Source organism: Camelus dromedarius, chromosome 4 (genome assembly GCF_036321535.1).
Source record: "Camelus dromedarius isolate mCamDro1 chromosome 4, mCamDro1.pat, whole genome shotgun sequence".
NCBI lineage: Eukaryota > Metazoa > Chordata > Mammalia > Artiodactyla > Camelidae > Camelus > Camelus dromedarius.
The window spans coordinates 39,309,748-39,337,706 of NC_087439.1; the positions used below are offsets into that span (position 1 = coordinate 39,309,748).

General features: G+C 35.0%; 1 protein-coding gene across 3 annotated transcripts in view; it reads right to left on the reverse strand.

Moving 5' to 3' along the window:
* KCNH7 (potassium voltage-gated channel subfamily H member 7) overlaps nt 1–27,959 on the reverse strand; it is a 390,131-nt gene that overhangs the window by 244,364 nt on the left and 117,808 nt on the right. The gene's annotated exons all lie outside the window — the stretch shown is intronic.

Below are 27,959 nucleotides of genomic sequence, written 5' to 3' on the forward strand. Positions count from 1 at the left end.
GGCAATGTCATCATTTTTTATGTTCATTAACTATATTTAATTTTTCTCCAAATGAGTTATCTTTCTAATAACCTATGTCCCTAAATTATTTTTTTACATTTCTCCTGCACCATCCAAAATCTGTATGTACGTATGTATGTATGTATGTATGTATGTATGTATGTATGTATGTATTTTTGTCTTCGAAGAAATTTTTTTTATTGATGTACAGTGAATTACAATGTATCAATTTCTGGTGCACAGCACAATGTCCCAGTCCTGCATATACATACATACATTCATTTTCACATGTTACTTTTTTAACATTATATTGAAATGTATAGCACAGAAGAGTGAGAAAATTATTAAGTACACAACCTAATGAATTTTCACAACCTGAACATAACTGTTTTACCAACACCCAGATTAAGAAACAGAATGTCACCAGTACTGCAGAAGCCTGCCCAATCCATATGCCTCCCCCCAGATTTGAGCCTGGCTTCTTTCCCTCAATATTGTATTTGTAATGTCATCCATATTGTTGCACGGAGTTGTACTTTGTTCTTATTGCTGTGTAATATTCACAGTACACCACAATGTATTTATCTGTTCTATTCTTGATGAGTATATATACTATTTCCAATTCTGAATCATTACAAATAATACTGGTGTGAACATTCCTGTACATTTCTTTTGACAAACATATTATGTGTTTCAGTGGAATTACTAGGAAATAGGGGACACATGTGCTTAGCTTCGTAGGTACCGCCAAACAACTTTTCAACCTGGTTTTACCAATTCATAACCACACCAGTAGTTTGTGGTTGTTTTAGTTGCTCCACATCCTCACCAATATTTGGTATTTTCTGTCTGTTAAATTTCACCATTCTGGTGAAAATGAGTAGTAGCAGTAGAGGTGTCACTTTATGGTTTTAATTTGCTTGTCATGATGAACAACCTCTTCATTTATTGGCCATTTGGATATCCTCTTTCTAAAGTGCCTGCTTAAGTTTTCTTGTTCATTTTTTATTGGCTTGTCATCAAGGTTTTTTGAAGCTAAAATGAGACACTATAAATAAAAGATCTTTATAAATTTGTGAAGGCTAAACAAGTGTAAAGCATTTTTACATAATTCATTAGAATAACTTGTGTATACATGTACATATGTTTACCTAAATGCATGGTGTACTTATGCACATATGTAAATATACAGAATGCTTGAAGTTTTCTAGGTCAGTTGAAGGCTGTGAGTGTTCCCAATGTATTGTTTCCCTAGCAACATTCTTTTAGTAAAAATAAAAGACTAGAGACTATATACGTAAATTTCCCAAAAGAGGTTATGACATGTTACACAAGCACAATAAATGACAGCTGCTCCCGTTTTTGTTGTAATATTTAACTTGAGTTCGAAGCACTGAGAACACTGTTAAAGAATGATGACACCCCTGAATGAGACTGACCTCAATACTCAGCCAAACCAAGGAAAAACTTGTAGTTGATTAAAGATGTTCATCAACCACGGAGACCTGTTTCTAATAAGAATCTCTTCGTGTAAGTCTACACACACATGCGGGAGATACAACAATTTGTGAAGCTTACCAATAACTTTAGAATGCTCTGGGAAGGCTGGCATGGCAGCCCGAGGATTACAGCTTCATCAGCTTCGTTACACAGCACGTCAAATTCAAATGAGCACATTCTGGAGGCTTTGTCTATTTGCTTTAGAGCCTTGAAGAATATGAAATGTCTTTAACCCTTAATGGTAACAGACTTTGGAGACATATGTTTGTGTCGAGTAACCTAACAACCTGCTGATCACTGTCAAGGAACTCTTTCAGAGGTCTTGGGGTAGGGCATATTTTCCTAGCATACTGGACATATTGAGGGGGTGGGGCAATGTTAGACTTATGTAGGATATTCATCCAAATCTAGAGTGAGAAAAATCTGGAGCTTTGAGATTGAATGAAGATGATGATGATTACAAATACACTCAAAAAATTAACCCAAGAATTTGAAGTGAATGTAATAGATACTAGACGTCTTTGCAGGAGTTCAGGAGTTCTGTATTCCAATGTGGACTTTAAGAAGTATAAATATATACTGGGGTTAAATTTGAAATAGCAGGTCACAGGTGTGAAACTGGAAACAACAGTAGCATAGAGACTATCCTGGAGTGCAAGTTTTCAGAAAAAGAGTCACTCTTTTTAGCCAAGTGGATAATAATCCCTCGAGATACAAAGAGAAGGGAAGAGCCCCCTACAATAGGATTGGCAAACGGCAGTTTCCCAGAACAGTAGTGCAGTTCTCAGAATAGAAACAATTGCTATTAGGTAGCCATACCTTTAAGTCATTTTCAGGTTTGCATGTGTAAGCTAATGTGTGGGTATTTAATATATTAGAGTGCATTGGTAGATGATTGAGATACATTGTTTTAATTTAAATTATTTGCATGTTATGCCTTGGGGAAGGCAGCTTAACAAAGCTTTAAAAACTCCAAGAGTTAAGACCATCATTCTGTATTAATGCACCCCTGATGTGCTAATTACTGAAACACTCTGAGCAGTTGTCTAAAATGTAGGAGCAATTTAGAGAGTTAAATACAGAACAGCAATATTAAACTATGCATTTTCTTGCTATTACGTTATGAGTCTCACATTCAACTTTTCCTTCATATCGTTATCTTCATTTGTCATCCATTCACTAATGCACAAGTCATATGAAAAATACTTCACAGTGCTGTTTTTTATGTTTCTTTCTGGGTGAAAACTAAGACAGGGTTCAGCTTTGTGTTAATTAATGTATTATGTCCTATTTATGTCTGCACCCATATTTCTCAATTTAATGAACTTGTGAAATATCTTTCTGAATTTGATTTAATTGGCTTTTGAAAATGCATTTTCAAAACTTCTTTGGGAACATTTAAAGCAAGTGGTATCTTTGGAATTTGTATAATTTAAGAACACTGAAAATTAAAGTTTTATTTACAGGAGTAGAAAATATGCCATGTATAAACCTACTGCAGAAACAAATCAGTAAAGAATATAGCACCTTTCTAGATAAATAACGGCAATATATGGCTAACCTACATTATGCAATTTTAATGGTTTATTGGTATTCAACATTACAGACTCCATATTTCATGCTAATTCACTTTTAAGGATCAAAACTGAAAAGGAAACAATTTTTCCTAGAACTGTACCAAATTTATTCCCATAGAAGCGGGGAAGGCAGGGTGGTGATCAAACAGTTGGCCACCCTCCTTCTAACAGTATTTTCATTCAAGTAAAAGCAGTCTGCAAGTCCTGAGGAAAAAGAGAAGGTAGAGAGGACATGATGAAAAGAACAACCTACAATCAGAGAAATGTAAGAAAACAGAAATAGAAGACACAGTTGCTGCACAGGCTGTTCATTGGTGGAATGAGTAGAACTTGGGGAGGAAAGCAAGGATTTAGATTTACATGGAGTCTATATATACAATATAGGAGAAACAGGTCTTTTTCATTTTTTCCCATTGCATCAACTGGATGTCTATGAAATTAGTAAACATACAAATATTCAGGCTCCAGTCCATCTACCCAACTATTCAGTAGAAATACACGGCCATATCTTGAAGATATTGAGGATTCGGTTCCAGACCACCACAATAAAGCACATATTACAGTAAAGTGAGTCACACAATGTTTTTGGCTTCCCAGTGTACATAAGTTATGTTTGCACTATACTGCAGTCTATTAAGCATGCAATAGCATTATGTCTAATTCGATCACATTAGGAAACTGTCTAATTCCTAGCATAAAAGAATCTTTCCTACATGTCAGAATTCATTTAGATGTCATATTTCTCTAATTCAACCACAGTATTTTCTGGTATCAACAAGTAATGTTTTAGTACCAGTTGGGTACCTCAAAAATGATTAGTCAGTAAGATCAATATAAAACTATTTTTGGACCGTACATTCAGGGAAGCTAGCATCTTATTTAAGAAATTAAATGTACAATTAGAAAATTAGTATAGTACAAGATAATATACAACAAAAGGCCAACTGAATATGCTGTAGTGACAGAATGTATAGTAAGAGCATGACTTGTTATGGACGGTCAGGAGGAAATGCTGCAATTATTGGGAATGCCTCTGGGATGCAGCTGGAACTGAGGTGGTGCAGGGAGATTGGAAGATTTTCAAAGTGGAAATATTACATTAGCAAGAAAATAGAAGCCAAGGTTGGGGGGCAGTGATAGAAATACCTAGTATGAGGGGATATTTCAGATGTATCAGGACAAGTAAGATGAGGCCAGAGTGAAAAGTTAGAGCTGCATATGAGAGGCTAACTGAAGTCATCTGGGGAGGATTGTGCCAGGGCCTGACCCACAGAACAGAAGGAAAAAAAAGTAAAACACTAAAAATCAGGGGAAAGGGAAATTAGATAGGAAATGAAAACAGATTGATTTCCTCAAACCTTAGTAATGATTTATTGTCACTCATCTAGTCAGGGAAGATAAAACAAAGCAGAACAAAACAATAAAACAGATGTCCCATGCTAAAACAAGTACGAGCTTGCTGAATCTTGGCTTTTTCTTTCCCTAATTGGGTGATTGATAATCTGACCACAGTGAAATGAAAACACTTCAGTTTAGCTGTTGTTCTGTGATGTTACTGCCCACATTATAAGCTAGTTTTAATGGAAGAAGCCAACCATGTCAAGGAGACGGGGACATAAATCAGGAAAGTGCATTCACTGAGGTATTAGGAACAGTTTAGTGTATGGTAGGGCAATGACTGCCTTCTGATGGGCATAAAAAAGATCTCACAGGATTTGCTATCATTCTACATACTCCCCTTTTATAGCAGAGGAGTTAAGCACTAAAACATTAAAAGCATTCTTCCAGCTCCCAAACTCAAACTTAAAAACAGGTCAGCCTTTTTTAGCTTGGAGTTAAAAAACAAAATTATCCTAGGAGGTTAACTTCTCTGCCAATCAGAGGAGTGAATATACCAAATTTTAATCCTGAGTTTTTGCTAATATCATCTCCCAAATGAAAATAATATTTTTTATTAGCCAGGATTAGTAAGTGCAAACTATCCTCTTTTCAGTGCCAGAGACAATACTACCAACCTTGGCTAGCATGTTACATGGTTTGGTCATAAGAGGTACCCAGGGAGACACTGTGGGTCACATTTTGCAAATCTCACTCTATAAGAGATACAAATCAGTTTAGGCCTTAAGAAAGTTCTAGAAGGGGTTCATCAAAAATCTGAACAAGTTTGCATGCCTTAAAAGAATGATCTCTATTTTTCTCCCTTGAATTATTTCCTTAAATCCCTCCTATAATTTCATTTTTTTTCTATTACCACCCTTTTTAAAATGTGCCTGTGCCTTGTAGGTTCAAACCGGTTTCACAGACAAAACTGCCTAGGCCAGCACAAATTCTTGAGGGTCATCAGCTTGCCTGGTACAAGCCATCTCAGATGAAGTTTCAATGCCTGCTTCATTAGAGAGAAACAATTTTCTATTCATCAAACTCCTCTGGCTCTCCAGTAAAGTCCCTTTTCAATATGGGAAAGTTTGTTTGTTTTTTCAGAAGAAAGTATTTTTATCAGAGTAGTTTGGCTATTAGCTATTTGCTGTCCCCAGGATTCCTTGACTTGATTTATCAGGGCCCATCATGAGCAGGGAGAAACTGAAAACATAGTGTCCTGCTATCTTTCCCCAACAATGAAAATGCCCATTAGGAAAACTATGGCTGATAACAACCTCACTTGAAACTGACCCTGATTGATTAACTTTGGACCATTTTCCAGACAGTACTATCTTCATTCCTCACTCCCTCATTTTCAAAACCTTGATGCTTTGTATCACAATGTAATTATGGAGGGAAAAGATATTGTGTAGTACCCGTGGTCTGTTGGGATGGGCTCATACTGCTCATACTGCTCATACTAGTTCATGATGACTCCCAAGAAGTGACTGCTACACTTTCAGGACTATTGTGAGACAGCAGTTAAACACAGCTATTACTAAAAAGTAAATTACATAAATTTACAATTAAATTTATAATAAAGACAAAAAAGGTAACATACATACAAAACACTCTCTAATTATTTTATAACATTTTCATATTATCTACCCTCCTGAGGTTATTTATGCTATGCTATCTAGACAGTAGAAATACTCTTTAAGGTATTTCACTGTGCACATCTTCACAACTACAACTTCAGTGATGTCACATTGGTAGCTTGAGATCAGCCACACACATTGTAGTATTTACCACAAAAACTGGCAAACACTACAAATCAGAGCTTCCTTCCCTGCCAGAAAGTCCACTTAAGTCCACTTAGCCTACTACTAGTAAGGATCCACTATTTTGAGGGCTGAGCCATGGGGCACATAAAAATATGTTAATTTAAAATTCAGCTTTTTCGTGCATGATAATCACCAGACTGATTTTCTCTTAGAAGTGTATATTCAGAAGACTGGTTTCTAAGTAAAATGGCTCAAGAGCCTTTCTAGTAAATAAAAACAACATGTGTGCACAATCCGAGTTACTTTTATCAAGCGTTTCATCATTCCTTTTTTTTTTTTTTTTTACAATAAAGACATTTATCATCTCCTGTAACAAGAAGTTCTGAAGGGGGTTTTAGGGTTGGTAATTTAGTGGCTTGTTGATAGCACCAAGAGTCAAGTTTCTTCCTATTTTTGCAACTCCAAAGTTTAAGGAATAATTAGAGGATATTTCATTGCACAGGGCAACAATTAAAAAGCAAATTTACTAGTGATGATTTATCATATAGGACTAATATTAAAGTTTTGAAAATGAAAAAAAAAACTCATTAAACATTAGATTTGTAGTTTCAACCCAGTTATTTCATTGCATTAGATAGGAATATAGGGTTAATTCTAGGACATTCAAAGTGAATTCACAGTTTCTCTATGGAGTTATGACTTATTAAGCGATCCAGTGCAATGGCATCCTTTTGCTGTTATGAATTTTGAACACGGTCTATGTATTTTTCAGGTAATTCTCTCCTTCTATGTTATTATCTCTTTAAGTACTATCCTGTCCTGTACCAACTCTGTTTTTTTCTTTTTGGTCTCTGCTGTCTACATTGAAATTTAATAACATGTTTATTTCATTGTTATTCAACAGTTGTGTGTATGTGCCTTATCTCCCAGAGTTTTATAAACTGCTATAGTGCAAAGAGCCCAGAGATGGAGTCAGGAAGATCTGGAATGAATTCTTTTTCTGCCCGCTTAATAGCTGTACAAATTTTGAGCCTCAATTTTCTTGTCTATAAAATAGGCATGCCACTGACTATCTTGCCAGAGTCGTTTTAAACCTGAGTAATAATGCAATAATGTTCTCCAACTTCCCAAGTCAATATCTGGCACATAGTTCATTTTACATAAATAGTATCTATTATTATACTCCGGTGATACTAAATAATGAAGACAGTAATTATTGTATTAGATTTATTTGTTATGGTTATTTAGGCTTCTGTCTTATTTAGTAGCACAGGTATCTTAAAAACATATTTGCTTCTGAAAAGACAAACATAATGCCTAGTATAAGTAAATTCAATTCAAGAGCACGATATGCAAGGTTCAGTTAAATTTGCTTCATTGTTTCCAATTAAAATGTATTTAGTGCCTTTTAGAGCTTTATTGAAAAAGAAACAGTGGTGTTTATCCATCATGCGTTTCTCTAGGATTGTGGCATGAACTATTCAATCTAAAATGAAACAGTTTCTACAGCCTCTATATTGTAGAGGAAATAAATGTATGAACACTTCAAGATGCCTTTCAGACAAAATTATCTGAGGAGGATGAGGAAGACAAGGAGCTTGAGGAGGATAAGCATGGCTAAATTATTCATAAGCAGTGCCTCTAAGAACAATCTGACTTCTACCAGCATGCTAAGAATTTTTTTACACAGTCCAACAGGGGGAAGAGGAGGAAGGAAACAATGTATGTATTTGAACAGTAGAATTTGGTTAATATTATCATCTTGAATAATTGGCATTTTAATCACAACCTTATTTAGGGAGAGGAAACTGTCACAGGAAAGTTCATTTTTTTATTTCTGCAGAGGAAGTCTATTGTCTAGCTCATTTTCAGCACTACCCAATTGCTAGAATTTACTGGTTGGTTGCCTGCACTCCTCAGTTACGTAGATAGCAGGTCAGTTTCAATTATTGCTTCTCCTGCTTCTCGTTATGAATGGAGATACAGAGGGATTTGCAGACTTCCTGGCCACAGACTTGACTCGGTAGTGTTATTTCCATCATGGTAGAGATGGACTACTACATCAAAACAACAACAGATTCTAAATCCCTCTAAATATCAAATTTGAGATTAAATGAAAATACATCTTAATTATAAGAGAAACCATGTTGATGTGCCAAAATCCTTAGAGAAGGTGCAGTGGAAGTTTCCTCTGGATTATTTTGAATTAGTATGCTCTTCTAAACCATTGCTATTTATTTTTTAAGTTTTAGATGCTGTTTGTTGCCCCTCTAGGCCAGTAGTTAATATTTTTCTAACCTGTGGAGATCTTATTTGGAGTGAATTTTTACCTCTTAAGTTTGACCTGAAAACAGAACAGGCACTGTTCAGCAGGTAGTAAGAGTTCTGTCCCCATCTTTGTCGAGATTTTATATGCATGACTCTCACTTACTCAATTATTCTCCCATGAAAATTTTTACAGTAGCAAACTATTAAAAATTATAAGTTATGCAGAAAATAATAAATATTGTATTACTCTTTATAACTCAAGTCAGTTCACTATAGCAAGTTTAGGAGTAATCTGATTGGTTAGGTCATAGCCACATGTGGGAACAACAAAGATATATTTTCCACATACGTATGCAGTCCATTTTAAAATTCATTTGCATTAAGGCTAAAAACTGTTCCTTGGTCTGCATTTTCTTCACCCACCTTCAGTTAAATAGCAAACCAAGACTACCTGTACAATTTGACAATTGCCTCCAAAAAATAGCTTTCACGTTAACAGATAACTTCACATTTTTTCAAGTGACATATTACTATTCCATGACTTTTTTTAACCAATTAATTAAAAATAGATACTAGTTATTTGAAAGCATGTGAAACAACTCTGGCCTTTGAGGAAGACATCAAACACCAATGTTCCTGAGGTTGTTAGGGCTGGATAATAATCTCTTGATAGTTTCAAAGAAAAACCTTACCTAGTCCCTCTTTGATTTCTACTACCGCTAATCTCTTTGAATCTTGACATGACCAATTGTGTTTAGTTCTGCAAACATGAGAGCTTGTGTCTACTTATCATTAACACCATGACATTGGTATTGTCTAAAGAAAATTAATCCTGATGTGAACAACGTTAAATTTCATAATCAAAGTTATACCATGGCTACAATGAACTGTAGATCTCAGAATCCATGAAGACTTCGCTAAACAAAATCCCATAGTGAACCCACATGCACACTCACACACACACTCAAAACACACACACATTTTTGTATCTAAAATGTCAGTTGAAGTGTTTGAGTACTTTAATAAAAATACAGTATACCAAATTTTGAAAAGACCATGTGACAGCCAGGAACAGATTGTTTATTTCTTCATTGTTTTTCTGAAAAATCAAGTAGGTACAAGGGAGCCTACAGATGATTTGATTTTTTTTCTCTGTTGATATTTTAGAGTATTGCTGGCATAACACTGTTAAGAACAAAAGCAGTACTTGAAGTGAGCTGGTAAAGGTTGAGAAAAGTTCATATTTGTGCTTTATTTTCAATCATCAGAAAAGAAAACAGGTATTGGTGTAAGAGAATTAGGGGCCATGTGGGAGAATTTGGAAGCCACTTCAAAATAAATGTAATCTAATAAAAGTGAACATTGTAAAGTTGTCAGCACACCACAAGCAATCTAGCAAAATAAAGTATGAAAGAAAAAGATACGAAAGTGCTAAAGTTCCAAAGAAAACTTTTAAACAATCCAGAGAAAAGAACTGGATGAGTAAATGAAAGAAAAACTGTCATGGTCATTTATTTTGCTTAATTTGTAAAAAAGTAAGTGGTCAGATTTAAATTACAGCTACACAGGTAAGAATGCTAAATAGTTCACATACAAGTATTCTGGGAAAAGATGTTTTTAGAGGAAGAGACTCTAAATAGCTTATCTACATGGACTATTTGAAGAGCCTTTTATGTGTTGAAATTGCTCATTGAAAAATACATCCCAGAGCCCTTTAGCTTAACTCCGATTTTTCATTTTAAAAAAATGACTACATATTCAGCACATATGCATCTGTAACACCCAGAAAAAACTTAAAGATTAAAAAGTTATTAAGAAAAAGAAGTAACTACATTTTCAATGAGTTGTGGTGAGTAAGGTTAAATCAGTAGTTTTCAACTCTAAAGCATGAGATTTGTGTTTTTTCTAGATAGTTCTAATCACATGTCAGTGCCATATATTCTGGGAATATTACAAATGAGTAATGTAATGCTGAAGAATTCTTCCATGCTTAAACATCATCATGTCAATGAAAGGTCATTTTCAATATTCAATGTGTTATGGCATAAGCATATGCATCCAGTTGCAAATCAGAATAGTCAAGGAAGAGGAAAAACACTCAGAGCTAGAGGTAGAAGGCTGCACAATGCTGGGGAGGTACTGGCAATACGTCTCTTAGGAAAAAAGGTGCCTGAGGGGCAAGAGACTGTTGAGCACGTGGGTGAGAAAACAACACAAAGACCTTATGAAAGAAAATGACATTTCTGATTTAATGAGCGAAAAGAATAAGGACAATTTCCAAATTTCTGAAACACATGTGACAATACAAGCTGAACACGAATATTAAACCTTTCTCATGTTAACAAATACAGAAAAAAAGAAAGACTGGCTGTTATCTCAGAGGAGATTATAGATAATAAGGAGTCAATTAAGATATGATGGGTAGAAGAAACTACTCTGTTGCTGCTAATTTTGAATGGAGCAGTGATTTCATAATTTAATAAATAAATCCTATGAGGATTAATGAGATAGCGTTTTCAAAATCCTGTAAGAAAAGTGTTATACAAACATAAAGTATAGCTATAAACAAGTATTAACAAGTATCTACATATTTTAGTGATACATATTCAGATACTGAAAACATTTGAGGACCTGTAGTTAATCACCTCTACTTTAACTCTTTTCTCTTTCAGTAACTTACATAGTATATTATGAAGAACTCTTAAGAGCACATCAGAACTTGAGAAATAGTGAACAGACTTCTACTGCAGTTTGGAGGCTGGGCTTTTACAACTAATCCAAAAAAGGCATCTGATGTCATTGAGAAAGATATCTACAATGGTCATTGATACATTAACTCAGAACTCAGATTTTCCTTCTTCACCTTAACATTTCAATTTTCAATAGGGTTATTTCACTCTGGCAGAGAGGCAGTGGGCATTCATAGATCTTTGCTCTATTGAGCATTCAGAGAACCATATGGTGTGTGTATGTGTGTGTGTGTCTGGGTGTGTACTTGGCACATATGAAAAGTCTGAGCTCTTATAATTCTTTAAGTCTTTCACTCAGGAATCTGATGCTCTAGTCTCTGAGAATGAGTATCAGAGGCTATACCATGTGTTCTTGCTCTTTCAAGAAATTTGATTGCCAGGAATGGAGGACAGGTTATTACAAAATAACTAAGAAGAGGTAGGTTACTAGAAGTACTCTTCATGACAAAAGATTGCCTGGAACACAACTCCTGTCTACCTTAGAATTAAAAAAAAAACACACACAAAAGTGTAATTCTTAAAGTTATTACTTTCTCAGTTAATGGAGTTGTTTTTTTCCCCCACTAAATCTAGTTATCCTTCCTTTGCAGTATTTTTGAACACTAATTATATTTGTTGGAATAAATTTTTGTATTTTTCCTAAGGAGGAAACTTGTGATCCCATTGCTGTGTTATTAATGTAGCCTATTATTTTGCTATTAACTGGAGTATTTTTATGTGTCTGTTCAATAATAACCAATTATTGGATTTTGGAAGGATGGCAATGTCAGCAACGCAGAGTAGTTTTCAAATTTCTCTGAATCCCAACACAAGAATACAGATTAATGAGATAGCTAAACAAAAAACCTAAGGACAACAATTATGACAAAACTAGATAACAAGATATTCCCATGAGCCCCAAAATACAAACCTTTTGAGGACAAACCCACTGCCAGACATAGACTAACTTGAGTCTTTGTGGAATAAGCAGAGGGTTAGTAATGGGGCTTCTGATGGTTCTGAGAATCAAAACAAAACAAAAAAAATCATCAAGAGGTTTTCACTGGAAAGCACAGTGAGCCAACTGGGGAACAGTAGTTGAAGCTGGAAGTGGTTTTGCCTAGTACAACGGTCAGTGAGTGCAAGAGACTTCAGCTAGGTAAGCCTTCAGAGCACAGGAGGCAACAGCAGTCTAGGCATTACAGCTCTTAAAACTGACATTCCAGGGCCCCGCCCAAGGGGAAAACTAGCAAGAATTAACACTGCACTGGTTACTGACAAAAGGTATTAGGGAGAGAGAAGATCCGTGTGAAAGCAAGGGAAACAGGTTCAGCAAGTCTCGGAATGCAAGCCATCACAGTTTTTGGATCACTACAGGAAAACAACAAAAAGAGGCTCTGTGTAGCTAGAAAAGATATCTTGACCCCTACCTCTTCTGAACAGTTCAGGAGGACAAATTTCATATAAAAGAATATTGTTAACATAAGCTCTTCTTGATGAGTCTACCAGAGAATGATCTTCAAACAAGACAAATGACTAAAGGAGGCAAAGAGATGAGGACTCAGGTGACCATTAAGCATACGACTACTTGTAAAACTAAGACTAAGTGACAGTTAAAAGGGAGAGAAAAGGCTACATATTTAGGTAATGTAGATATAATATTACTTAAAAAGGGAAAGGAGAAATAACATGTTAAAACATTATATAAATGTTTTTAGGAATTATAATTATAGTAATATATATTTAGAAATTACATATGCATGTATATATACACATAGTACTATTATACTGAGTCTGTTACATGTGTAATGTGGTATAAACTAAATGAGCAATTACAGGTTATTATAATTCTTTCATCCCTTGAGTCCTTTACTACTAGAATTTTTGATTTGGAAGATACAGAAGAAGTCAAATAACAAGTAACAACAGTAAACCTTAGAGTCCTGATGTGAATGAGGGGTATCAGAAATTTATAAAAAATTTTGTTTTTACCGATATTTTTTCCAGTACTGCCTACTGAAGAGGTCTGGAGACAATGATCAATGCACCAAAGATAACAACCCTTGCACTCAACTTGCAGCCTTGAAATACCTTTCCCATGAAAAGAAACTAGAACTTCTTGAAGAAATGGATGATTCCAGCTCTGAGCCAGTGATTATATAAATGATCCTGAGAAATTTTGCGATATCAGATATTGAAGAAGCTTTTGACAACTACTAGGGTCATTTCAAAAGGACTCAGGAGCCAAAGCAGAGGAAAAGCCATTTAATTCTACATCTCCAAGACTGCGTCCCTTTCCCACTGCTTTCCACTGTCCATTTCCTGAAAGTATGTAAGTGATAGGGGAAAGAAAGAAAGACAAACAACATGACCTAGGAAACCAAGAAAAGATAAATATTGATAGATAGATAGATAGATAGATAGATAGATAGATAGATAGATAGATAGATTTCCATTAAAAGCAACAGCAATGTCTTGTGGCTATAACCAGTGTTTCAATTTGGCATTTGCCTCAGTAGTATGATTCCAGGAGTTATGGGAAAAAACCCAAGCTTGATAAATCTTCACATATTTCCTTTCTTTTTCAAGAAAGTTCTTTGAGAATTCCAATGAATATGCAAATATATCAAATGTTGAGACTGCTGTCCTCTGGCTGGAGCAAGTGTTGTGATGGGGAAGTGGGAATTGGTGGGTTTTGGGGACAGAGACATCACAGGGTGCACTATCTCCCAGGGCCTCAGCCAACAGGAAGAGAAAAGAAAAGACATTTAAAACATCACTCTAGAAAAAGAATGAAAGTAAATAAACACTTTCATCCACTTACAATTTTGCTGTGGAGCCATGAGATGTTATTAAATTATTTGATTATTATTATTCAAAATCCCTGCTCATGCTGCAAGCTGACCAGCCTTGTCAGCAGAAAGTCAGAAAGAGATCCCCATGGGCCGGCTTCTCTGCATTTCTTTCAGTGGGAAAGTTTCTACTCTGTAAGAATCATAATTTGGAATCACACTTTTGGTGTGCATGGGAAAGGAAAACAGGCTGAACTACATACGATGAAACTACCATCCCTTGCTCTACTAGACAGTCACTCCAGAATTCTACATGTAAAAATGTAAATGTTTGCAAGGAGCCTCTTCTTTTAAAAAATCCATTACTTTATGACTGTCAGCATATCTGAAAAATAAAGATCTTTTCCAACTTCTTTGAAGCTAACAGAATCTGTTTCTTAGTGATTGTGTCAGAGGTTTAAAAACTGTTGCTCTCAGTTTTTTCCTTAACATTTAAGAATCTGTTTCTTTTTTGAGTCTGTCAAAGGCTTTTTAACAAATTGGAAGATTGTTGCTCAGTTAGAATTTTTTTTTTTTTCCTGGATGAACATGATACAACAAATCTGTTTTGGTGTCTTTAAAATCAGAGTTTTGGCTTATTAAAATAGTTAAATATTGGTTGCTCTCTTTAAGGTTTTGGGGTTGTTCTTTGAAATGGAATTATTCCTGTGTTTGCACACTGTTCCAGGGTATTGGTTTCATAACTAACTGAACCAGCAGTTTTTCACATAATCAGATGCTCAGTTAACAAGAAATGACAAGTATACTGCACTCCCGGCCCCTTTAGAACTATTCTAGTACAGCCAATGAATTGTTACTAAGGACATTGTCAAAATATAATGGTCTTAAGGAGTCATTGGGGAATGAAAAAAAAAGAAAGCCATTTGAATCTTATCAGATAAAAGTAATTAGTACATTTTCATTCTTGTTGTTTAGATTTTATTTAAATTTTATCTAGTGTAAATATCTGAAAAGTGTTTTTCTATGAGACATGTATCATGAAAATTTTGCTTGTGGTATTTTCATTGATAAATTTCATGGAAAATTATTATATTTGGCAAACATATAAATATATCTATTTTTTACAATAATCTATTTTGGATCCTAGAAATGCTCAATAAATGCTTACAGGCCATTTCTAAAACTTATCCTGATTGAAATCCATTTACATAGTATTTTAACCTCTTTAAAATAATTTTATTACTATTTTCAACACAGAAGTGTCCAAAAAAGGGTGATATTCACAGAAGGAGCCAGATATGCTAGTTTCCGCTATTTTGGGCAAACAAAACATTGTCTTCAAAATGATAATCTTATAAACTCTCAAAACACCTTTAAAAGCCAGTAACTAAACAATTTAAAATGAGGCTTATGGGTTAGAGTTTAATTTCATAAACATTTAAGATCAAATTAAAGATTCTACCTTGGTGTTCATCAACATTGTATGATTCAACCAGTTTTAATTCCTAAACGGCATTACAGGGAGATAGAATATTAATTTTAACATATTAAGTCCTTTTAAAGAAAAGTGAGAACAATGAGAAATATCAGTCAGTATGAATCATAAATGACATTCAATATATTATCATCATCATTGTTATTACTGATTGTGATAAGCACATTATTTACTTTGCTAATCAAAGCTAGATCTCTATTTGGTATTTCCCTCCTTCCCGCCAGAGTATTGAGTTCTGAGGCCATTCCACTACATTATGCATAGATTAGCCACAGTAGCAAAATCAGTTGTATGATATCAATCTGTTCTGTCAAATAAATGACACACCATCAGGTAGAGACATCTGGTTCCCACCTTGAATATAATGTTATCACTTTAGTGCAATCAGTGAAATACTGTGCCTCAAATTATATTACTCATCATTTGCTGGAATTGCTTAAAAATAGTCTAAAAATAACTGTAAAAATTATCCTATGATAATCTGTCAAACAGTTAGTGCTCTGAAGATGTGATAGGAAAGAACGCAAGACATGTGTTCCAATATTTTAAGGAAAAGCAGTCAAATTCCCAGTTAAAATATTAGTCATGCAATGAAAACACTGCATCTCTAATTCTTTCTCTTAGCACTCTGTCCCTTAGAATAAGCTGATGTCTTTGTCTGGACTACCCTATCCTAACTTTTACTAGGTTAGTTTTTTTTTTTTTAATCTTCAGTCTTATTAATTGTAAATCTCTGCCAATTTTCTTTCTTCCTAGTTAGGCAGCACATTTCTTGAAGAAGAGTGGTTGATTCATTTTTGGAGATCTAGATCATTACATTTATAGGAACTCAATAAATGCTTGTGTAAAGAGTGATATCTATCTATCTATCTATATATAGAGAAATATAGATTATATATGTAGATAGATAGCAGTAATTCAGGAAGGCAGCAAGGACCTAGACTATCACAAGGGTGGTATGAATGATTTAAAACATGCTGGATGTGATAAATACGAAAAAGAAGGAGCAATTTTGATATCTAATTATGTATAGTAGTTGAAGGTAAATAATAATAATAATAATAGATAATAATAGCTGGTAGTGGATATGACACATACCACACCTTATGCAATATCTCATTGGCCCTCACAACAGCCCATAAAGTGGCTACTATTATTATCTCTACTTTACATATGAGATATTTAAATTATAGAGAGCTTAAGCACACTTCAAGGATTTAAGCATGTATACTTGACAGAATAAAACTGGCAGAAATATGAAATACCAGAGAAGAAAATAGTTTGAATGAATATATAATATCTCTATCATTATTTATGGTAAAATTTCAAAAGACACATCTGTATTTAAACACAGATAACATTAAACTTTATATATCATGTCTACATGATAGCAATCTCTTTTTAAAGTACAAGTATTTTAAAACTAATGAACAAATAAAGAAGCATAAAATTTAAATTTAACTACTTCACAGTTCAGCCAAAGACTAACATTGACTTTTTCTAGACAGGCATTACCTGTCACCATAGTCATAATGGTACTAGAGAGATAACAGAGGACATAGGAAATGGTGACTCAATTATCTTGTAGCTAGAACTTCTTGCACTTCTGAGGTGCCACATATAATCTTAAGAAAATGACAGAAACAGTAGAAGGTGCTCTAATCAAGTAATCAGCCTGCCAACTGTTTAAAAACTGTATGTGAGCTTCTTGGAAAAGGGCAGAGAAAGGAATGATAGAACGCTTTTTATTCAGACGGAAAAATACAGAGGTGCAAAATGTCAGCTTATAGTAATACTGTGACTCCTGCTACTCAAATATGTTGTAAAGGATTATCATCAAAACTGTATTAGCAAATAACTATGTATGTAAGATTTTTGAAAAATATTGAGAAAATATTTTCCAGAGTGGAAATACAGCTTTAGATATCCTGTTATGCCTCCCTAGCCACTGAAATTATGTTTGACCTTGACTAAATCACGTAGTATTTCCTGTACTTTAGTTTCCCCAGAGAAACATGCCTGTTTGCAGGGTAGGCAGGTGTTGATAGATCTGAAAATTAAAAGGTACAAAATAATGGCTAAGCATTATTCTTACCTTAATATATTCAATGAAAAAAATTAAGCCAATTAAGGGAGCAATGAAATTATTGAACTCTTAAGGAAAGACATTATGGATGTTATTTTTTTTCTCCCATGAGTTTAAACTGACTGACTTGAAATGCAACATTTGGTTGGACAGAAGTTATAGCCTGTATTTTATATGAGTTGGTTTGTCTTGGTTTAGGGTGAAAGAAAGGGTCAAAATTTCAGAAACTTTTGTCTTTTGGAAGAGTTATTATTTTTTAAATATATGATTCAAAAAAAATCTACAGTCACATACAGCTAGAGTTTCTCTTTCCAGCTCCACTAAGACAGGAAAAGAACCCTACTGGGCAATGGAAGAGGTGATTTCTTTCAATCCCCCTTCCCAGGTTTCCTGCTGTTTTGAGCCTGAATATTAGCCAGCTGTCTCTGACATCCCAATCCTCAATTGGCATCTTTAGGTGATTAAACGCAAAATGATTTTATGGCCAGGCAGGGTATACATAGACACCAGAAACCTACACGAATTTTTTTTCTCTGTCCTCTTCATCAAAGCCTGATTTGAAGCAGACTTAGAGACAAGGAAGAAGAAATTCAGGGGATAAAAGCTTTTAGCCAGAAAATTCTCATATTTTTGCAAATCTGTGTTTTGGCAAAATTAAAATGGGTAAAACCTAAAATAAAGGAGTTAATTTTCTCAGTACTTTTAAATAGTTTATCATCATGGATTTTTTTTCTTTTTTAAATCATATTTGTAAATCACAACTCATTTCTGTTATCATGCATTCTATTCACAAACTCAAGCTATATGAAAATCATTAAATCATACTAGAATCAAGAGAAAAACTGATAAAAACATTTCATAACAATTTGGAAATTTATCCCTAAATAATCTAATAACTAAAAATGGATGTATATATTATAGAATTTACATGCAACTCACATAGCATATTCAGTAACAGGGTTGTAGTAGTAGAGCCATGGGCACATGCTCTACAGCAGTTTCTTAAAGTGGAAACTAGGGATAATATCTTTTTAAATAAAAGCAGGTATGGGGTGGCATATTTTTTAAGTATTTTTAAAAATAGCAACTTTGACTAACTGAAGAATGTAGTAGCAATTTTATTATCAAGAGGGCCCTACTCAGATAAGATTCATAAAACTGGAACTATCTTCCTCATTATGGGAAGATTGTAACATTACATAACATTCGCCTTTGCAGAGCACTGAAACAATAAGGTGGATTTAAGTTGTTTGCCTCATGCCTTAAAAAGGGAAAAGACTATGTCTAGACATAACTCTTTCATATCTAGTCTGGTGTAAATTACAGTGTAAATTGAAAAATGTGCTAAACTGGTGTTCAAGGATTTGTCCAATTAATGATACCCACTGTTATCCTTGGGCTGATAAAATGGACTATGTTGTATTACATACAAGTGACCAGCAAGACCCAACTCATGCAATTTCAAATTTAAATTAGCCCTCGCCCCTTAAACCTTGTTGAGAGCATCCAGCATATAGTTGGTATTTAATAATGAAATCAGTGACTCTTTTCCTTATCAATGAATTTTGGGGAACAAATTATAAAAGTCCTTAAAATGCATTAAAAATTAAGTTAAAATAATCTAAACCAACTGTCAGCCAGTGTTTCCAGCTGGAGCATTCATAATGCAATAAAATTAAAATGCTGGAAAGAAAACATACTCTATGCAAATGTACTTGATTTAAAAGTCAGACTTCACGTTTCAAAGTTCCTGATATTTCAGCTGAGCTTCTGCTGTGCATGCCCACAGAGGTACACTTTGAGTCACAGAAGAGTGCTCTGGTAAATGTAAACTCTTTTGTGCTCCATTACCCAAAGACAGGCGGGCTTAGAGAGCTTTGCTGGAGAACATGGTGCTCTGTTGCAGTTAGGGTGACATAGCCAACCTGGCATGCCCTGGAAATGTTTAAAGTTCACCTTTTAATCTACAGAAACATTAAGAAACCAAGAACCTTTCCAAAAGTGAAAAACTAGGTGGGGGGGGGGGGGGGTCACAATAATCTACTTAAAAATGGCTTTAGTAATTTTGTAGGTGATCATGATAATAATATGAAAGATGGTGTTGATAAGAACAGTTCTCATATACTGAATGTCTGCTATGTACTTCAGGTGCATTATTCAATCCTCATAAAAACTCTATGGTAGGCGCTCCTATTAGCTCCATTTTACAGAAGGGAAGACTGAAGTTAAAAGGTGTTAGGTGACCCAACGAGGTCACAGCAAGCATATGGCTGAGCCCAGTTGGGATCTCAATAGGCCTTACTACAAAGTTTTTACCTTTGTTCATCCTACCATTTTATATAATCAAGAGTGTTCAAAGTCCTTCAAAAAATATACTATCCAGTTTCTCTGTAACATATTTTTATTTCAGAAGCTTTGGGAGCTCTTGATAAACTATTTGCCTCTAACTGCCTCCACCCACAGGGAAGTCATGTCAGCTGCTCCTGAAATGCAGCTGACTGAAGGAAGGAGGAGATTTGGAATAATGCCTGTCCACATAGGAAATAAAGAGTGCTTTAAATTGCCTCTTATACTCAAAACGGTAATAACCACAGTTAGAAGTAGGACTGGTCATTTAAACCAACACTTTATTTTTTACAATGTGTGTTATGGAGACCTTAAATGAGCACAGTTGGAGTGGGGAAGCTTTCTATTTCTAAAAGCCACGGAGTATCTCCAGTTCCTGGTGTTTCATTACAGCACATTAGAGTATGCATTCACTTAAGCCCAAGGACACAACTTATTAACACATCTTTTGCCAGTCCATATTTTTTTTTTGTAAGAGTTTTTCCACTTAGAGAACATTATTTCTTCTCCTTGCATTTGCAAATCAAAGGAAATCTAAATCAATGTGACTAGACTATAAATATCTAATTGATTCTATTTCTGTTTAGTTTTTTTTTTTCTATCTTGGCTATAAACTTGAGGTTATGCTTGGAAACTCATTTAATACTCCTTCAGATTTAAAAGATCAAGCACAGAATTCATCAATTCAAAAAAGGTAAAATGTACTAGGATCATTAACGTCTAAGGGGAAGGCTTTGACATCAGTCAGTAATGGCCAAATTTAGACATCATTCTACTTAAGGCTGGAATATATGAATTATATAGTTTTTACCATAAACAATGCAGCTAGCACCCAATGTCATCTGAAAAAATTTAACTGAGATAATTTAAAATAGGTTTAAGAAAAAAGGCTTCATTTTAAAAGCCATAATTTATTTCACTTGATCCCATTAAAGGACTATTGATCAAGTACATATGTAGGATAAAGTATCTAAAACAATGTCTGGCTTTAAGTAAGCACTACACAAGTGTTGGCTTAAAAAAAAAAAAAAAAAAAGAAAGAAATATTATGTGATGCTGAAGTGTTGAGAATTCCATGACCCAGGTGCTGGTTTCTTGTTGGTGACTGAGCAAAATACTGAAAATCCAAACCTCTTGATCCAGCAGTTGTTAGTATTTTCCCCACCCCCTAAAAAAACTGAGAGATAAGATGGGCAATCATCTGTAACAACAGTGGTTCATTAAAGCAGAGGTTCTTTTTTTTGTTTGTTTTTAATTAAAGTACAGGCAGTTACCTTGTGTCAATTTCTGGTATACAGCACAATGTCCAAATCATGCATATACATACATATATTCATTTGCATGTTCTTTTTCATTAAAGGTTATTACAAGATTTTTAATATAGTTCCCTGTGCTATACAGAAGAAATTTGGGTTTTTTTAAAATCTATTTTTATATATAGTGGCTAACATTTGCAAACCTCAAACTCCCAAATTTATCTCTTCCCATGCCCTTTCCCTTGGTAACCACAAGATTGTTTACCATGTCTGTAAGTTTATTTCTGTTCTGTAGATGAGTTCATTAGTGTCCTCTTTTCTTCCTGTTTTTTAGATTCCACGTATGAATGATATCATATGGTATTTTTCTTTCTCTTTCTGGCTTACTTCACTTAGAATGACAATCCTCAAGTCCATCCATGTTGCTGCAAATGGCATTATTTTATTCTTTTTAATGCCTGAGTAGTATTCCATTATATAAATATACCACAACTTCTTTATACAGTCATCTGTCTACAGACATTTAGGTTGCTTCCATATCTTGGCTATTGTATATAGTGCTGCTGTGAACATTGGGGTGCACATATCTTTTTGAATTAGAGTTCCCTCTGGATATATGCCCAGGAGTGGGATTCCTGGATCATAAGGTAGGTCTATTTTTAGTTTTTTGAGGAATCTCCATACTGTTTTCCATAATGGCTACATCAAACTACATTCCCACCAGAAGTATACGAGGGATCCCTTTTCTCTACACCCTCTCCAGTATTTATCATTTGTGGACCTTTGAATGATGGCCATTCTGACTGGTGTGAGGTGACACCTCATTGTAGTTTTGATTTGCATTTCTCTGGTAATTAGTGATACTGAGCATTTTTTCATGTGCCTATTGGCCATTTGTATGTCTTCATTGGAGAATTTCTTGTTTAAGTCTTCTGCTCATTTTTGGATTGGGTTGTTTGTTTTTTTGTTATTAAGCTGTATGAGCTGTTTATATGTTCTGGAAATTAAACCTTTATCAGTTGCATCATTTGCAAATATTTTCTCCCATTCTGTAGGTTGTCGTTTTGTTTTGCTTATGGTTTCCTTTGCTGTGCAAAAGCTTGTAAGTTTAATTGGTCCTATTTGTTAAGTTTTGCTTTTATTTCTATTGCGTGGATAGACTGCCCTAGGAGAACATTTTTGAGATGTATGTCAGACAATGTTTTACCTATATTTTCTTCTAAAGGTTTATACTGTGTTGTCTTATATTCAAGTCTTTAAGCCATTTTGAGTTTATTTTTGTGTATGGTTTGAAGGAGTGTTCTAACTTCACTGATTTACATGCTGCTGTCCAGTTTTCCCAACACCACTTGCTGAAGAGACTGTCTTTTCTCCATTGTATATTCTTGCCTTCTTTGTCAAAGGTTAATAGACTGTAGGTCTGTCAGTCTATTTCTGGGCTCTCTATTCTGTTCAGTTGATCCATATGTCTGTTTTTATGCCAATACCACACTGTTTTGTTTACTGTAGTATTGTCTGAAGTGTGGGAGGGTTATTCCTCCAGGTTTGTTCTTTTTCTTCAATATAAAGCAGAGGTTCTTAATCAAAGCCTTGAAAGCAGGTGACATGCACAGGTGCAGTGGGAGGAGTGCATGTACCTAACACACACACTGGGGTCAAGGATTCTAGCAAACATGGCCAGAGCTGCCCTTTAGGAGCTGCTGTAACTTTGCTCAAGCCAATTATGTCATTTGAGAATACAGACCTAGTGTCTTCTAAGAAGTCTTCCAAGTTTTCAGGAGAAGCTGGAAACCTCAACTTTTTAATGTGAAATTTAAAGAATTTAAATTTGGCTCAATTTTTTTCTAAAATACTATAGGTCAAACTGAACACATCTGTGGTCCTGCCAACCACCGTTCTGTAATTTTGCTTTGGATTCCTCTGACGACCTTCTTCAGTGTCACTTCAATTCAATAACCATAGGAGAAAAAAAATACTTACCTATCAGATGTTAAAAATAACCATTACACTTTTAATAATTCATTTCCACATGGCTGAAAAAAAATCCTTATCTAAAAATAACAGGAAAGGCTTTGAAATGATATGTGGAAACCAAGAAGCAAGGGGCAGGAGTTTTTAAGGGGAAATGTAGATTGTATGATATCCTTGCCCCTATTTCATTCAGTGTATGCCCTCTGGGTGGAATATTTTTCTAAAGCAATATCCCGGGACCATTTCTAAGCCTTCTGTATCAGCAGAGATTTTGAAAGGTACTGTATTTTTAGAACTCTTTCACTGAGGCTGCTATTGCCACCGTTTCTCTAGTTGTCTCTGCCTTTGCCAGGAAGGTACTATGAAAATAGTCTCTGAACAGCAATACCTTGATAAAGTGTAAATGAGTGAAACGGAAACAGGTTATACATGTAAAAGGCTTTTGCAACGTGTGTCGCTCAGCCAAAGTCACAAAATACTGACTCTCCTCCACCTACATCTTGCATTTTCAGTGAGAGATTTCAATGGGAATTTAGTTCATATTCTTCTCATTAAAAGAACGACTTTGGTGTTATTGCATGCCTGTACAACCTGGCAGGATCTTTTTCCTGTAACCAAAAGTCATGTTTCTCTTTAGCTGTTAACACAACTCAAAAGTTGGAAAGGGTAAAATGTGCTCTCAACTTAGGAGTCAGACAGCCAGAGTAAGTTCTGAATGCATCACACAGTAAGTGTGCTTTTGTTCTCATAAAAGAAGGAGCACACAGCAGAAGCCTCAGTTCCTGCAGGGAAGCAGCTTTACAGAAGCTATTACTTTCAAAAGGACAGGGGAAAAATAGGACCAAAACAAACACCCAAACAAACACATGCTATAGACGATAAACATGAAAGGGTAAAGAGTGAGAAGAAGACAAAAGAAGAGCAGTCTCCTCACCCTCTCTTCCCACCTGTCTATTCCTTTTCTATTGTTGTGCATTTAGGATGTTGCATTTTCTCATCAAAGCTTCACAACAGGACCTGAGCACTTTGATCAAAGGGTGCTCTGTTCTCCTGTACAAGACTTTCTACTCAGCACTTTAATTGGTTAAATGTTTTACTCTATTATGGCTTTTCCCATCATATTTTTAGCCAGTGAATTTTTGGCATCTTTAGAATTTGAAAAAATAACAACAAAGGGAACAATTTTAATGTCAGGTGAACAAAAGCAGATTTTGAGAACCAGAGAAAAAGGCTCCTGGGCCACACACTCTTCCCTCCAAAGTTCTAAGCACCCAGGTCAGTGCTCTTGGTGAGAATATTTCCTGTTTTACTTTATTATTATCTCCAAATCCTACCTCCACTCCACTCAGTAAAGCAGCCCTTCCAGCACTGGAAGAGGGCTCTACAACAGTCCTTCTCTACAGCCTCCCCCCAACTATTTTCATGAACAGGCGACTGCCTTTTGCTGCGTAAGGGAAAAGTGGTTGAGATACTTACTCATCTAAACTCAGAATGGTCTAAAATAGTAAGAATTTGAAGTAGACAACTATCAGACTGATTTCCAAACAAAGGAGACTGAATTATTAAATGAACAAACCATCCTGCAAATGTTCTTGCAATAGGTTAATTTATACTTTCTAAACAACTATGCTGGCATTTTATTGTACATGAACGCTCCAGTACCACTCTTCTACAACTTGTTTGCTATCAGTTTTCAACCCATATAGTTTAAATAATCTTTTAGAAATGTATTTGAAGCTATTTTCAACTTTCACATTTTAAATATCACTTATCAGAGCAATTCCCTGAACTTTACTAGGAAGAAGAAAGACATTTCCTAAAGTAAAGGGAACATATTCATTCACATTTGATCGTGAAATGCCAGTTGAATGCTGTTGTTGCAGGATGTAGCTACTTCTTTTTTCCAGTATGTGGAAGGAAAGAGGTGTACAGAGTCAAATAACCGGTTTAGGAAGTTGGAATGACAATTCCTTGTGATTAGGGAAAGTAGTCATAGATAAGTCATTCACTGTCAAGAGAAGGAATCAGATGGAAATTTCTTGTTTTACCAGTTGAGAGAGAAAGTGATTGGGAAGGCAAATTTTGAGACAAAGAAATGATAAGAAAACTGCTGTCTAAGCCAGAAAATCCTATAGGCAGAGGACATGCCTTGTGGCCGGTAGCTGTGGGCAAAATTGATGGTATTTTGATCCCCAAATGCACTGAACACCTAGAACCTTATGTGAGCATTGAAAACAAACAAAGTCCAAAGTAAAAAAGGGAGATGAGTTAGAAAGGAACTTCATAATTAAGTGTAAGTATAAAAGCAGAATTACATATACATATTACTCATGCTGGTTTAGTGACTATACATTACATCAAACATATAGATACATGAAAGCAGTCAAAATTGAAAGTCAGTATACATAAACATAATGTCATGCTTGAATATAAGGTCTTAATTCTGACATGAAATGTTATATATTTAATTTCTTAAATAAGGATGAAGTGGAAAACGTAAATGTGAGCTAAACATCTAATGAACCATGCCTATCAGATAAGATAGCACTATTCCAAAATTTATAGTCAGGATATCTAAGTTTTGACCAGGCTATTTCTTTTACTAACTATCCACTTATTTCTGAGGTGTTCTCTACTTGGAGCCTAAAGTGTGAGGGCAGAGCCAGCAGGCTCCAGCTAGGGGGTTACAGTTCTCGCTGCCTCTGACAGATGGGAGTACTGGTGGGGTGCTTCCAGAACTGGACTTCTCCTTGAGATGAACTTCGCAGAGAACAACTTGTCACTGAGACTCACATCAGTTAATTGTCCGAACCTGAGCTGCAAGGATACTGCAGGAAAACAGTCAGCTAGTATGAAGTTGAAAGACTAAATAAAGCAAAAGAGCAGTAAGGGAAAAGAATAAGGTAGGAGTTAAGCTGACAAAGCAGGTACATTATCAGTACTGATAGTCAGAAGTCATATAACTCCTGACCTTTCCAAGTAATCACTGAAGGATCTTAGCAGAGTGACCCATATAACTATGCTAGACTTCTTTGGGAATGTCTGTTTAAAACTCTCAGATCCATATAAGTAACTTACAGCAGAGGATCAGCAAACTTTTCCTATAAAGACCCAGATAGTTAATATTTTAGCTGCCGTGGTCCACCTGGTTTCTGTTGCAACCATCAGCTCTGCCATTGTAGCATAAAAGCAGCTACACACAATATGTAAATTATTGAACAGGGATGTGTTCCCATAAAACTTTCTTTATAGGCACTGGTTTGAACCTCATATAATTTTAACATGATACAAAATATTATTCCTAAAATTTTATTTTTTTCAACCACTGAAAAATATAGCTTGAGGGTTGTATACAAAGAGGCAATAGGAGTCCATGAACCAAAGTTTGCTGACCCCTGTTCTTAAATTATATCAGTCAAGACAGATTTGTTATAAATGTCACATTAATAATGAGAATGTCTATAATAACAGAATGTGCAAAATAGGGCTTTCAAGTATAATATTTCACCTTCACAACAACCTTCTTATGTAGTAAGTTGGTATGGTAGATCAATCACATAATGGCCCTAGTTCTTTAGCTTTCCCTGTATCTATGCCCATTACCATGACTTTGCAACTTTTTACAGCAAAAACTTGGAGTATATTCCACTGCCTTTTATTCTGAGTTCAGCCATGTTATTTGCTTTGGCCAAAAGTATGTTAGCAATTGTGACACAAGCAGAAACTTGAAAAATTCTTGAATGTTTCCACTTAGTGCTTATCATTCAGTGTTACCATGAGAACAAGCTGGAGGTAGCCTGCTGAAGGATAAAGAACACACAGAGATGATAAACAAAATCAAAGAATAACTAAGTAAATGGTGAGCTATTCTATGTTCATGGATAGAAAGAATCAATATTGTTAAGATATCAGCTCTTTCAAACTTAATCTATAGATTAAATGCAATTCCAATGAAAATTCCAGCAAGTTAATTTGTGGTCATTGACAAATTGATTCTAAAGTTTATATGAAGAAAGAAACAAAAGACCTAGAATAGCCCACACAATACTGAAGGGGAAAAACAAAGCTGGAGGACTGGCACTGCTTGACTTCAAAGCTTACTATAAAGCTATAGTAATTTGAGACAATGTGGTATTGGTAAAAGAATAGACAAATAGATCAGTGGAACAGAACAAAAGCACAGAAATAGACCTACATACATGTAGTCAGCTGGTCATTGATAAAAGAGCAAAGACAATACATGGAACAAATTCAGTCTTTTCAACAAATGTTGCTGAAACAACTGGACATCCACATGCAAGAAATGAATCTAGACAGAGACTTTACACTCTTCACAAAAATTAAAACAAAACTGAGAGCAGACTTATATGCAAAATGCAAAACTAAAACATTCCTAGAAGGTAACACAGGAGAAAACCTAGATGACCTTGGATATGATGATGACTTTTTAGATATAAGTACTACCCATGAAATATTGATAAGTTAGACATCATTAATATGAAAAATTTCTGATCCGTGAAAGGCAATATTAAAAAGACAAGCCACAAACTGGGAGAAAATATTTACAAAAGACATATCTAATAAAGGATCATTATCCAAAATATACAGAAAACTCAACAATAAGAAAACAAACAAGCTGATTTTAAAAATGGTCTGAAGACCTCAAAAGACACCTCATCAAAGAAGATACACAGATGGCAAATGAGTGTATGAAAAGGTGCTCCATATCATGGGAAATGCAAATTAAACCGACAGTGAGATACCACTACACACCCATTAGAATGGCCAAAATCTGG